The sequence below is a fragment of the Salvelinus namaycush genome, chromosome 14 (genome assembly GCF_016432855.1).
Source record: "Salvelinus namaycush isolate Seneca chromosome 14, SaNama_1.0, whole genome shotgun sequence".
Lineage (NCBI taxonomy): Eukaryota > Metazoa > Chordata > Actinopteri > Salmoniformes > Salmonidae > Salvelinus > Salvelinus namaycush.
Window position 1 is genome coordinate 21918540 of NC_052320.1, and position 13899 is coordinate 21932438.

Genomic DNA, 13899 nt, shown 5'->3' on the forward strand with positions numbered 1-13899 from the left:
CCCATCAGAATGAGAGAATATTTTGCTGTTTTAAAGCACATTTCCTGCTACTCCAAACATTTTTCTAGGAGGTTGAGAGAAAATGTTGCAGTTTTTAAGCTAATTTCCTGCAATTCTAGACATTTTGCCATTGCTTATGACATGTTCACATGCTATTTGGGAGGCCCCTGACCCAGAGTATATTATCAGTAAAGTATTGATAAGTCAACTCTTTTCCTTCAAGTTTGGCTAGGATACTGTAGATAGTACTTGTTCCAATTGGATTCATTAGAGAAGGGCTCTCCAACCATGTTCCTGGAGAGCTACCGTCCCCTAGGTTTACTCCAACCCTAATATAGCGCACCTGATTCTAATAATTAGCTGGTTGATAAATTGAATCAGGTTAGTTACAACTGGGGTTGGAGTGAAAACCTACAGGAGGGTAGCTCTCCAGGAACAGGATTAGAGAGCCCTGCATTAGAGTGTTGATTTTATTTAGACTCTAGAATGTCAATGATTACATTCAAGTGTAAGGTTGGAAAGGCCTTAGCAATCAGCAGCACATTCACCTGCATGTGTTAGATACAGTAGAACAGCATGAAACTGACTTCATCGGATTCATAGTTGTCTGGTTGTGAGAGGAAACCCACAAAAACATCCAGCTTTTGTGTACATGCATGGTGTCTCGCCCTCTGACAAAGCCGCAACTTCAAGTTAAACAACAAACAGGTCTAGCATATTAAATCACTGAGACACGTACCGGGATGTCTTGGGGCAGGAAGTCTGCTCATGGGGGTAGCTTTCATTCATACAGAGTAACAACAACAACAACTCCAGTGACGCACCACTATTTTCCTTCGCATGTATCTGGGATTGAGTTGAGCCCCCATGGCGCCCCAGCAGGTTTGTGTCCGTGGAGGTGTCACCCTCCTGTTGCAGCCGGCCCGTGGGCTAAACACTGAATTTCTCCTAAGCTGAGCACCAATCAATGCAGGGGTACACAGTTCTGCTTCACACCCCCACCTCCCTCCCTCCTGCCGTCTCTGTGGGAGAGTAATGCCTTTAATAAGAATGGGGAGCTGGGCTACATCACCACTGGTAATGTTTTTGCCTTGTTTTTAACATAGTCCCTTAGATGCCATTAAGGCCTAATCCACCTGCAGGAGAATTGTCTGTCGGATGGAGGGAGGAAGGCAGTGGAGGATACTTACACACTGTCAGTAGCTGGCTAGCTGGGATAATTGACTCCGTCATTGCCTTTTGATGGCTGGTCATTCCACAGACTCTGGCTCGGCCGCCAATAATGGTTCCTGTATTGTGTGAGTCTTATTGATTGCTCTGGAACTCTGAGGTATTCGGACATGGCTAGGTAATGAGCAAGGGAAGGACGAGTGGACCTGTCACTGTTCTACTATGGTATGAGAAGAGACCTAGACCAGTGGGAATTGTATCGTACTGGCACACCAACATTACTTTTAGCAACCACTTGATCTCCCATCGCAGTACCACACACAGCGTGGCTTAGCCTCAATAGCTAACATTTACTGTAGAAGGCTGCAGTAAGCTGATGGATGTTTGAGATGAATAGCACAGAAACAGTCAACATTTATCTGGTCGATTGACAACAGAAAACTGTGAATGACTGGTTATGACCAGTGTCATGACAGTTAGTTGGCTTGATGACCAGTAAGAGTAAATCTATAGTGAGTTAAAGGAGTAGTTTAAAACTTAAAACTAGTACACCAACAGTCATGGTAGCTGGTGTAAACCTTGTACATTTGTCTTTTAAAGATAACTATTCCTTCAATTGTTTTGTGCAAATAAGATATTATGTGGAGTACACAAGCCTCTAGTTTGATTCACAAGCTTATCTGAAGGTACATTTGAGCAGCCAGTTTCACGTTTTCACCGGGACATGATTGGAATCCCACTGTGAGTGATGTTTATTGCGGGAGCTCGAAGTTTGACAGTGTTATACCAGCAGGCCCTTGGTTGAGAATAAATACACCAGAGAGACAGGCAGACAGTATTGATCTCTTCTTCCCACTTTCTTAAATTCTCTATGAAATTGTAGATTCCAAATGGAACTGCCAATCACTGTCATCACGGAGCAACGGAGGAGGTATGTGTTTGTTTTAATATTCATGCCATTTTCTCAACATAATGAGCAATGTCATGTCAAATGTCTATGTCTCGGGGGGCTGAAGTCCCTCCTGCGAAGAGCATCAAAATGGAAGGAACACAAACCAACATGAATTTGACAATGGCTTAAGCAACTGACACTCAAGGGAATATATTTTATATGTTGAGACAGGGTTGGACTAGTCTATATTTGCCACATTTATAATAGCATGGATAATGTTTTCAATACAAAAAGCAATTTACAGTATTTACTCAACTTAGTCTCTTGGGCCTAACAACACTGTGTCAATATATAGCCTAAGCCATGGCTTCTCGGTCATTATCACCTATCGGTGCATACTAATACATTTTTATATCTGTCACATCACACTCACACATGCCAACAACCCAAGTAGCCAGCCAGATGGCCACTCACATGTTGCAAAAATGTTTGCAGCTTCAGTCTTCCTAAATGAGTCGCTCTAGTGATATGTTTGTCTATAAACTGAAGGAGAGTTTTGAGGTTAAAGTAGAGCTACACAACCCGCATGAGTCGAGAGTATTTAACCTTTATTTAACAAGGCAAGTCAAAGGAGCAGGCTATCATAGGATCCATTATTTTATTTTGAAAAGTTTAGTTTGCAGCCATGGTTTCTAAAAGGAGTGAAAAGGGGTAGTAGATTATATATTCTCAGCAATATTCAAACAGATGAACAATTAATATCTCAATGAATTTATACACATGATAATAACAAAATATGCATAAATAGTATTGCAAAGGATTGATTGTCAATGAAACAAAACAAATGATCTGATAAATACACTTTAAAAGAATCTCAGCAAAACAAAGTTGTCTTTATATAAATCAAATGCATGAAAGTGATATTGTTCCTACATTAAATTCATAAACATCTCTATAGCCTACATTTTAATGCAACATTTTTTGAACTAAACTAAAATAATAATCTGTTGCTATTGGAAGATATTATGGGAATTGTGGTATTTAAATAACATTTATATAACACGTAGCCTAGAGTGCCTTTGGAAAGTATTCATACCCTTTGACTTTTTCCACATTTTGTTAGAATAAGGCTAGTTTTTTTTCCTGATCAATCCCCATAATGACAAAAAGAAAACTGTTTTTTTTATAAATTGTTAATAATTTATTTAAAAAATAAACTGAAATATTACATTTACATGATCTCCAAGGGGGGAAAAAATGTAATCAATTTTTTTTTTTTTTTAAACATTGAAATTGAAGAGAAAAAAAAGAAGAAAAAAATATATATACAGTGGGGAGAACAAGTATTTGATACACTGCCGATTTTGCAGGTTTTCCTACTTACAAAGCCTGTAGAGGTCTGTAATTTTTATCATAGGTACACTTCAACTGTGAGAGACGGAATCTAGAACAAAAATCCAGAAAATCACATTGTATGATTTTTAAGTAATTAATTTGCATTTTATTGCATGACACAAGTATTTGATAACCTACCAATCAGTAAGAATTCCGGCTCTCACAGACCTGTTAGTTTTTCTTTAAGAAGCCCTCCTGTTCTCCACTCATTACCTGTATTAACTGCACCTGTTTGAACTCGTTACCTGTATAAAAGACACCTATCCACACACTCAATCAAACAGACTCCAACCTCTCCACAATGGCCAAGACCAGAGAGCTGTGTAAGGACATCAGGTATAAAATTGTAGACCTGCACAAGGCTGGGATGGGCTACAGGACAATAGGCAAGCAATTTGGTGAGAAGGCAACAACTGTTGGCGCAATTATTAGAAAATGGAAGAAGTTCAAGATGACGGTCAATCACCCTCGGTCTGGGCCTCCATGCAAGATCTCACCTCGTGGGGCATCAATGATCATGAGGAAGGTGAGGGATCAGCCCAGAACTACACGGCAGGACCTGGTCAATGACCTGAAGAGAGCTGGGACCACAGTCTCAAAGAAAACCATTAGTAACACACTACGCCGTCATGGATTAAAATCCTGCAGCGCACGCAAGGTCCCCCTGCTCAAGCCAGCACATGTCCTGGCCCGTCTGAAGTTTGCCAATGACCATCTGGATGATCCAGAGGAGGAATGGGAGAAGGTCATGTGGTCTGATGAGACAAAAATAGAGCTTTTTGGTCTAAACTCCACTCGCCGTGTTTGGAGGAAGAAGAAGGATGAGTACAACCCCAAGAACACCATCCCAACAGTGAAGCATGGAGGTGGAAACATCATTCTTTGGGGATGCTTTTCTGCAAAGGGGACAGGACGACTGCACCGTATTGAGGGGAGGATGGATGGGGCCATGTATCGCGAGATCTTGGCCAACAACCTCCTTCCCTCAGTAAGAGCATTGAAGATGGGTCGTGGCTGGGTCTTCCAGGAAGACAACGACCCGAAACGCACAGCCAGGGCAACTAAGGAGTGGCTCCGTAAGAAGCATCTCAAGGTCCTGGAGTGGCCTAGCCAGTCTCCAGACCTGAACCCAATAGAAAATATTTGGAGGGAGCTGAAAGTCCGTATTGCCCAGCGACAGCCCAGAAACCTGAAGGATCTGGAGAAGGTCTGTATGGAGGAGTGGGCCAAAATCCCTGCTGCAGTGTGTGCAAACCTGGTCAAGAACTACAGGAAACGTATGATCTCTGTAATTGCAAACAAAGGTTTCTGTACCAAATATTAAGTTCTGCTTTTCTGATGTATCAAATACTTATGTCATGCAATAAAATGCAAATTAATTACTTAAAAATCATACAATGTGATTTTATGGATTTTTGTTTTAGATTCCGTCTCTCACAGTTGAAGTGTACCTATGATAAAAATTACAGACCTCTACATGCTTTGTAGGTAGGAAAACCTGCAAAATCAGCAGTGTATCAAATACTTCTTCTCCCCACTGTATATATATAGTGCCTTAAGAAAGTATTCATACCCCTTGACGTATTCCACATTTTGTTATGTTCCAGCATGAATTGAAAATGGATTCAATATTTTTCTCACCCATCTACACACAATACCCCATAATGACGAAGTGAAAACATGTTTTTAGAAATGTTTTTTAAATGAAATAGATCAATAAATCATTTACATGAGTTAATACATGTCAGCATCACCTTTGGCAGCAATTACAGCTGTGAGTCATTCTAGGTAACTCTCTAAGAGTTTTGCACACCTGGATTGTACAATATTTGCACCTAATTCTTTGTCAAATTCTTTACGTTCTGTCAAGTTGGTTCCTGTTTGACATTTTCAAGTCTTACCATAGATTTTCAAGCCAATTTAAGTAACTAGGCCACTCAGGAACATTCAATGTCGTCTTGGTAAGCAACTCCAGTGTATTTTTGTTCTTGCGTTTCAGGTTATTGTTCGGCTGAATGGTGAATTTGTCTGCCAGTGTCTGTTGGAAAGCAGACTGCACAAGGTTTTCCTCTAGGATTTTGCCTGTGCTTAGCTCTATTCTATTCTATTCTATTCTATAGTTTCTTTTCATCCCCACAAACTCCCTAGTCATTGCCAATGACAAGCATATCCAAAACATGATGCAGCCACCACCATGCTTGAAAATATGAAGAGTGCTACTCAGTGATGTGTTATTTTGGATTTGCACCAAACAACACTTTGTATTCAGGATATAAAGTTAATTTCTTGCCACATTGTTTGTAGATTTACTTTATTAGCTAATTGGAAACAGGATGCATGTATTGCAATATTTTTATTCTTTACAGGCTTCCTTCTTTTCGCTCTGTCATTTAGGTTAGTATTCTGGAGTAACTACAATGTTGTTGATCCATCCTATCACAGCCATTAGACTCTGTAATTGTTTTAAAGTCACCATTGGTCTCATGGTGAAATCCCAGAGCGGTTTCCTTCCTCTCCGGCAACTGAGTTAGGAAGCACGCCCGGATCTTTTTAGTGACTGGATGTATTGACACACCATCCAAAGTGCAATTAATAACTTCACCATGCTCCAAGGGATATTCAATGTCTGCTTTTAAAATGTTTACGCATCCATCAATAGATGCCTTTCTTTGCAAGGCATTGGAAAACCTCCCTGGTCTTCAAGGTTGAATCCGTGTTTGAAAGTCAGTGTTCGACTTAGGGGCATTACAGATAATTGTGTGTGTGTGGTACAGAGAAAAAAACAATGTTAAACACTATTATTGCACACAGAGTGAGTCCATGCAACATATTATGTGACTTGCTAAGTACATTTTTACTCCTGAATTTATTTATGCATAACAAATGGGTTGAATACTTATTGACTCAAGACATTTCAGCTTTCCATTTTTAATTAATTTGTAAAAATGTCGAAAACATAATTCCACTTTGACATTATGGGTTATTGTGTGTAGGCCAGTGACACAAAATCTATATTTAATCCATTTGAAATTCAGGCTGCAACACAACAAAAAAATGGAACAAGTCAAATGGTGTGAATACTTTCTGAAGACACTGTAAATATATACATTTTTTGTTAGAGGCCCCCTGGAGCTCGGGGCCCTGGGGCATATGCCCTGTGTGTCCGTTCAGTAATCCTGCCGTGTGTTGAGAGCCGGAATATACTGACTGTGGGTGAAAGGAAAATCCTGTACAGTACTGCAGTTGAAAGGAAAATCCAGTACATTATGGCTCAATAAAGGTTATTTTAACAATGGATTATTGTTAACAATGAATTCCACAAAGTCTTTGCAGAAATGTCTTCCAAATTTGTCCAAGTTTAATCAGTAGCAGCAGCCACAGCTAGCATACATGTTCAGTTCCCTAGACCCCTCGATCATCTCTATTCCTCCCTCTCAATAGAGTACCTGTCAGGTACAAGCCTGGATGACAACATCAGACAAAAGCCTCCCTTCCTCTTGCTTGGTAGAACACTAAGTAGGATTTGGAAGGTGTCCATTGCAGGACATCTGGGGGAGCAAGTGGTAGAGGATGGCCCTGGGGAACAGGCAGAGGAGAGGGCCTAGCCTATGGGCAGCCTACAGGTACCTCTACTGTCATGGCTAAAGTGACAGGCAGAGTGTCTTTAGTCTCCCTCTGATAACTCCATACCTAAGCCCCCTTCACGCTTTAGCCTGCCACGAGGCAGCAATGTACTACACGCCTCAGTGGGCAGAGAAGCCCTACCTTTTCTGAATACTTTCCCCTCCAAAAAAGTTCAACTTTTCTGAAGTTAAAATAGGGACTTTTATTTGGTTTTAAATATATTTTATTTAGAGAAATATTGGCAGGCTAGCAAAGAAAAAGACATAGGCCTACCATCCCCCCCAAAAATGTACTGTACTTTCTGCTTTCTCTTTTTAATACACATGGCTCCTGGGTTTGAGTGGCATTTCAGTGACAGCTATCAAAGCCATTATCTCACTGCTTCCCTCCCTAGTAATCAAAGTCTTTGGAGCGCTTTCAAGCTGTTGAGGTATGGGACCGAAAAAGGAAATGGCACAATGACGAATAGTGAACCAGATTGTGGGTTTTGCTCACATCACACAGTTACAAACAGACTTTGAAAGAGCCTAACACAGCTTTTCCCAAATCACCATCCAACCTGAGAGGTCTTGGACATTTGAAAGTGTTAGACAGTGTTGCACTACCTAAATCATATTCACAGCATGGTTCAAATATAATAAACTATTTCCTCCGAAGGAAATAAATATCTCCTCATCTCAGGCCATAGCAACTTTTTTCCAGGACTGAATATATTTACACACAGTTTGAGAAGAATCCATGAAAAACATAGGCTCTGAGAGATGAAGTGACCTATAGAAAACGATCTCTTTCCACTATCTTCAAAGTAGATCTATTTATAACGTTATTTGATTATGCTCTTTCATGGGCCGGGACTCAGTGCATTGTCGACAAGCAAACTGCACTCTCAACAATGCGTCTTGTAAAAGTCAAGTCTATTGCACTTGTCGACAGTGCGCCTTTGATTCCTGGCCATGAATTGTTTCTGGATTTCGCATGTACCATTCTCTAATTGTAATTCTTACTCATAAAATGAATGAGTAGAGTACTCATTTATTCATGGTACAATAAAACACAATGCTAAGTAACAAAGAAAAATGCATCCTCGAGTGACATGTCATAAATTATAGTCCTGCAGCGCACCGAGCCTTATGATTTGTTACTGCGCACACTTCATCATAATCAACGAAAAACCAACAGAGGTGTTGAGGCTCCTGAAATCAGGATAATCTTCATTATGATTATCTATCACTGTTATTCTACGTTTCGCTGAGGTAACAACCCTCCTTTTCTCTGTTGACAACTAAGGAACGACCATTGTGGGTTGGATCAGAGCCACCATGAGTTTAAACCAATCATGCAGGACACTGCTGGGGTTCTGTGTATTATCATTTGCTAATGCGTTCATATTACACTGGCACCACTATTACCGGCATAATTGCATCTTCAAACCGCCCAGAGATGCAACCTTAATGCAAAATCCATTAGCGCAGTGCAACGAGTGGGAACGAGATGGGGGGCTTCCAACAGGCCTTGATATCTCTCCACCACAGCGAACAAAATAGAGGTTCTCTCTTTGCTAGGCCCACTCTTCATTGATTAGCTCAGCAAGATAAGGTGACTCACTTGAGTTCACCATGCCCACATAAAATGTCATATCCAAGCTTTCATTTTTCCTAGATATTTTGTGTGCCAAAACTCAATTTGTTGCTTTGTTTACTATAATTACTAAAGGACAACAGGATCCCCCCCCCCCCCCCCCCCCACAACATGGATTTCAACTTTTACAGCCACCCCCATGTTGTAACGGAGTGTGTACACTTATAACTAAGAAATTATTAAAGTACCAGCTGCTCTAAGTCAGCAAGATACTCTATAGTCGTACTGTATGTAAGTTAAGGTTTATATATTACGATCTTTCATCACATTCCCAGTGAATCAGAAGTTTACATACACTCAATTAGTATTTGGTACCATTGCATAACTTGAGATTTCAAATGTCTGATATTTAGAATTCAAGAAACAGATTCTAGCAAAATTTGTTTTATTCCCTTGCCTGTTTGCCTGTGAGCCAATGCCAGAGATGTTAGAAAATTTAGTCAAGATATTATGTGTGTAGTAAATCTGAGTAGGTTGAGTGTATGATATTGGATATGATTTAGTGAGAGTGTGTATGATGTCTGGATAAGAGTAAGACTATAATGTGTGATGTCCAAATAAATAATAACCCAGCCAATTTGCATGGTTGAGTGTCTATGTGTGTAACATGAAGTTAGTATAGCCTTAATATTCAGAATGATAATTGCAATCCATATCATATCACCATCATAGTTGCATCATAATTACCTCAATTACATCATCTTCATAGAAAAACACATCCCAGCATTTCCATAGCATTTGACGTTTCACATGATCATGAAAGAGACCTTGCATTACTATAGAGACGGCTTCACAACAGTACAAATGTATCCCGTACAATATGTCATTATTCCCCAATGTTCCTGTTCTTATATCTTCAACTTGCTTGTTGTAAACATAGATAAACATGTAGACAAAGACATAGAAAAGATAGACAAACATATTCAGTTATAGAATAGTTCTCGACAATAGAGCGAGAGAAGAGAAGAGAGAGAAGTCAAGTGTGTGTGTGTATGTATAAGTACATCAACCTCTCCTTGTCCCAGTCTATAATCCCCACGTTTTAAGACGAACGCCATCATTCCTGTCCCCAATAACTCTAAGGCTTCATGCCATAATGACTCCTGCCCTGTAGCACACACTTCTGTAATCATGAAGTGCTTTGAGAGGCTGGTTATGGCACACGTTGACTCCACCATCCCAGACAACCTAGACCCACTCAAATTTGCATACCGGTCCAAAGGATCCATAGATGGCGCAATCTGAATTGCTCTCCACACGGCCCTCACCAACATAGATAAGAGGAATATCTACAGTATGTGAGAATGATGTTCATTTACTACAGCTCAGCGTTCAACACCATTGTCTCCTCCAAGCTCGTCACCAAGCTTAGGACTCTGGGTCTGAACACCTCCCTCTGCAACTGGATCCTGGACTTCCTGACTGGCTGACCCCAGGTGGTGAGGTTATGCAACATCACCTTCACCTTGCTGACCCTCAACACAGGGGACCCACAGGGGTGTGTGTTTAGTCCCCTCCTGTACTCCCTGTTCACCCACAACTCCAACACCATTATAAACGTTGCTGATGACACGACGGTAGTAGGGCTGATCACCAGCGACGATGAGCCAGCCTACAGAGAGGAGGTCAGTGACCTAGCCTCTCCTTCAATGTCAGTAAGAACAAGGAGCTGATCATGGACTACAGGAAATGGGGGGACGAGCACGCCCCAATCCACATCGATGTGGCTGCAGTGGAGCATGTCGACAGCTTCAAGTACCTCAGTGTCCACATCACTAAAGACAAAAAATGGTCCAAACACACGCACAGTCGCGAAGATGGCATGACAGCACCTCTTCCCCCCCTCAGGAGGTTGAAAAAGTTTGGCATGGGCTCTCAAATCCTCAAAAGGTTCTACAGCTTTTAACATTGTTAACTGGCTGCATTACTGCCTGGTATGGCAATAGCACTATCCTCAATCGCATGGCACTACAGAGGGTGGTTCGGACAGCCCAGTACATCATATATCAGGCGGTGTGGAAGGAAGGTCTGGAAAATTGTTAGACTCCAACCACTCAAACCATAGACTATTCTCTTTGCTTCTGCAAGACAAGCAGTACCAGTGCATGAAGTCTGACACCAACCGGTTCTTGAACAGCTTCTATCCCCAAGCAATAAGACTGTTAAATAGCTAACACAATAGCTACATGGACTATCTGAGTTAACCTTGTTTCTTTATTGACCTTTTTATTTTTGCAGTCTCTATGCACGGTCATAGGGTCCTACATACGCACACACACACACACACACTCACTCCATCATCTGCTCACTCTCACACACAGTAAGTAATATGCACATACATTTAAACTGACTCTACACACACGCAAACCCACTCACATTGAAGTTGCTGCTACTCTGTTTATCTTATATCTTGTTGCCAAGTCACCTTACCCCTAAACATACTCACCTCCATCACTGCAGTATCCCTGCACATTGTAAGTATGATATTGGAACTGACCTTGTATATAGTATGCTTACTTACACATTGTGTTCTTCATATTTCTTCTCATTTGTCATGTGTTTTTTGGAGTATTACATTCTTATTAATTATTGCATTATTGTTGTGTTTTGAGTCCCATCTGGTTTGCGCTTAGTGGGACTATAATTTGTTTTTCAACGGGACAATGACCCAACACACCTCCAGGCTGTGTAAGGGCTATTTTACCAAGAAGGAGAGTGATGGAGTGCTGCATCAGATAATCTGGCCTCCACAATCACCCGACCTCAACCCAATTGAGATGGTTTGTGATGAGTTGGACTGCGGTGTGAAGGAAAAGCAGCAAACACGTGCTCAGCATATTTGGGAACTACTTCAAGACTGTTGGAAAAGTATTCCAGGTGAAGCTGGTTGAGAGAGTGTGCAAATCTGTCATCAAGACAAAGGTGACTACTTTGAAGAATCTAAAATATAAAAGAAAACCCTTGAATGAGTAGGTGTGTCCAAACTTTTGACTGGTACTGTATGTAACAGAGTGTGTAGACTTATTATTATGAAATTAATCATTCTGAAAGCAATTCAGTCCTTAAAATGACAAAGTAGATAGAGATAGTAGATATTTAATAAAATGAAGGAGATTTATTTAGATTACACCAGGGTAAAATAATGAGTTTACAGGATGAATAATTAATGAAGATTTTGGCAAAATTATATACTAATATGAGAGGCTACAGATTCAGTCATAAACAGAGAATGGGGATTAGAGGTCCTAAGATCTAACAAACAGTTTTTCTTGATATTTCAGAATGAAACAAGGCAGGGATTATAGGAGAAATATAGATTGTAGTAATAAAGTCACAGATACAGATTACGAGCTCACATTCAAATCAGGGAAAAGATAGATGAGATGGAACCCCAGACATTACGTATAATGTCTGAAACCAACGGTCTTCAGTGAACTTTCCATGGTGTAGACTAGAGTCTAAAACAAAGGATTTCAGTAGTCCAAGTAGAATTTTTGCAAGGTCCCTTACGGGGTGGCCTTCAATTGGTTTGTTGTTCATAAATTGACAGCAACCATAGGAGGTGTGTTCACATTTTCAGGTTATAGTCCTGGAACCAGGAAGAGGTGAGGCCTCTTGTCAGGAGAGCATTGATTGACTCAGATTAAGGAAAAGTTCCAAGGGCCGTGTCCGCCTCCATTCATCGCCTCCATTGTTTGATGATCTGCACAGCCTATGAATCAATACATTTCCCACACCAAAGGGAGGGTATTTTGTACATGTTCATAACATATTCCAACATCCGTGTGAAGACTGTGTGGCTGCACCGATACCAAGCAACATGCTTTTCCTTGGACAAGTGTGGGTAATACCTATTAATTGTTAATTGTCAGGAAAATATATCATACTCATCTTAAATACAAGTTCTTATTATACACACATCAACACTTTTAACCATGTCATTTTAAGTTAATTTACATTGCTTCCTTGAGGATATAAGAGTTTTTGAGGCACTTTGTGTGCAGTCCATTGCTTTCCAATGAAAGAAGCTCCTTGACTGACCCGTAGCAATCCTCAGTCTTCATCGGGAACCAGCAGTGTCTCTGTCTCTGGCACAAGTCTGAGTGCCATTTGGTGAAGGCAAATGGGCAAGGGTTCCTTTCTGGATCCTTCTGGACTCCCCTCTGTGCTCTCTGGCCGGTAAACGGGGGTTTGGTGTGTATTCCCTTTGTCCTTGTCGTCTGGCGTGGATGTGTTGGTGTGTCACTGCTCTACAATGTCAAATTACATATCTGGTATTCAAGGCTTTCAATACTTGACTGTCTACATGTCAAACAACAACTTCCGTTTTTCTTCTCACGGTGAGATGAAGAGTTTGCGGCTTCCTTCTCTACCTCATGGCTTGTATCTCTTGAGAAAGGCAAAGCTTTCTTTCCTCCAGTATTTTCCAGTTCAGTCCCACAATGCCCTATATTGGCTGTTATGTAATGGCAACACAGCACCTCAGGGCAATAGTTCTTACTCAGCGACGGGGAAATCTGATAAACAAACTCTGTTGTTCTTTTCATTGTGGAAAGGCTTTATCAAATTATACTTTTACACAGTTTGAACATATTGAGATGAAAGCCACAACTCTCTTTCCAGGGAGAAATGTCAGAATAATAGTAGAGATAATGATTTATTTCACCTTTTATTTCTTTCATCACATTCCCAGTGGGTCAGAAGTTTACAAACACTCAATTAGTATTTGGTAGAATTGCCTTTAAATTATTTACTTGGGTCAAACGTTTTGGGTAGCCTTTCACATGCTTCCCACAATACGTTGGGTGAATTTTGTGTAACGGCTTTCGTTGGTGGAAGGAGAGGAGGACCAAAATGCAGCGTGGTACGTATCCATAATAACTTTTAGTGAGAATGAATACAAAATACAAATAGAACAAGAGAATCAAAATGAAAACCGAAACAGTCCCGAATGGCGAAAACACTAAAACGGAAAACAGCTACCCACAACCCATAGCGGGAAAACAGGCTACCTAAGTATGATTCTCAATCAGAGACAACGATCGACACCTGCCTCTGATTAAGAACCATCCTAGGCCAAACACATAGAAATATAACGTATAGAACAAAACATAGAAAAACAACATAGAATACCCACCCCAACTCACGCCCTGACCAAACTAAAATAAAGATATAAAAAA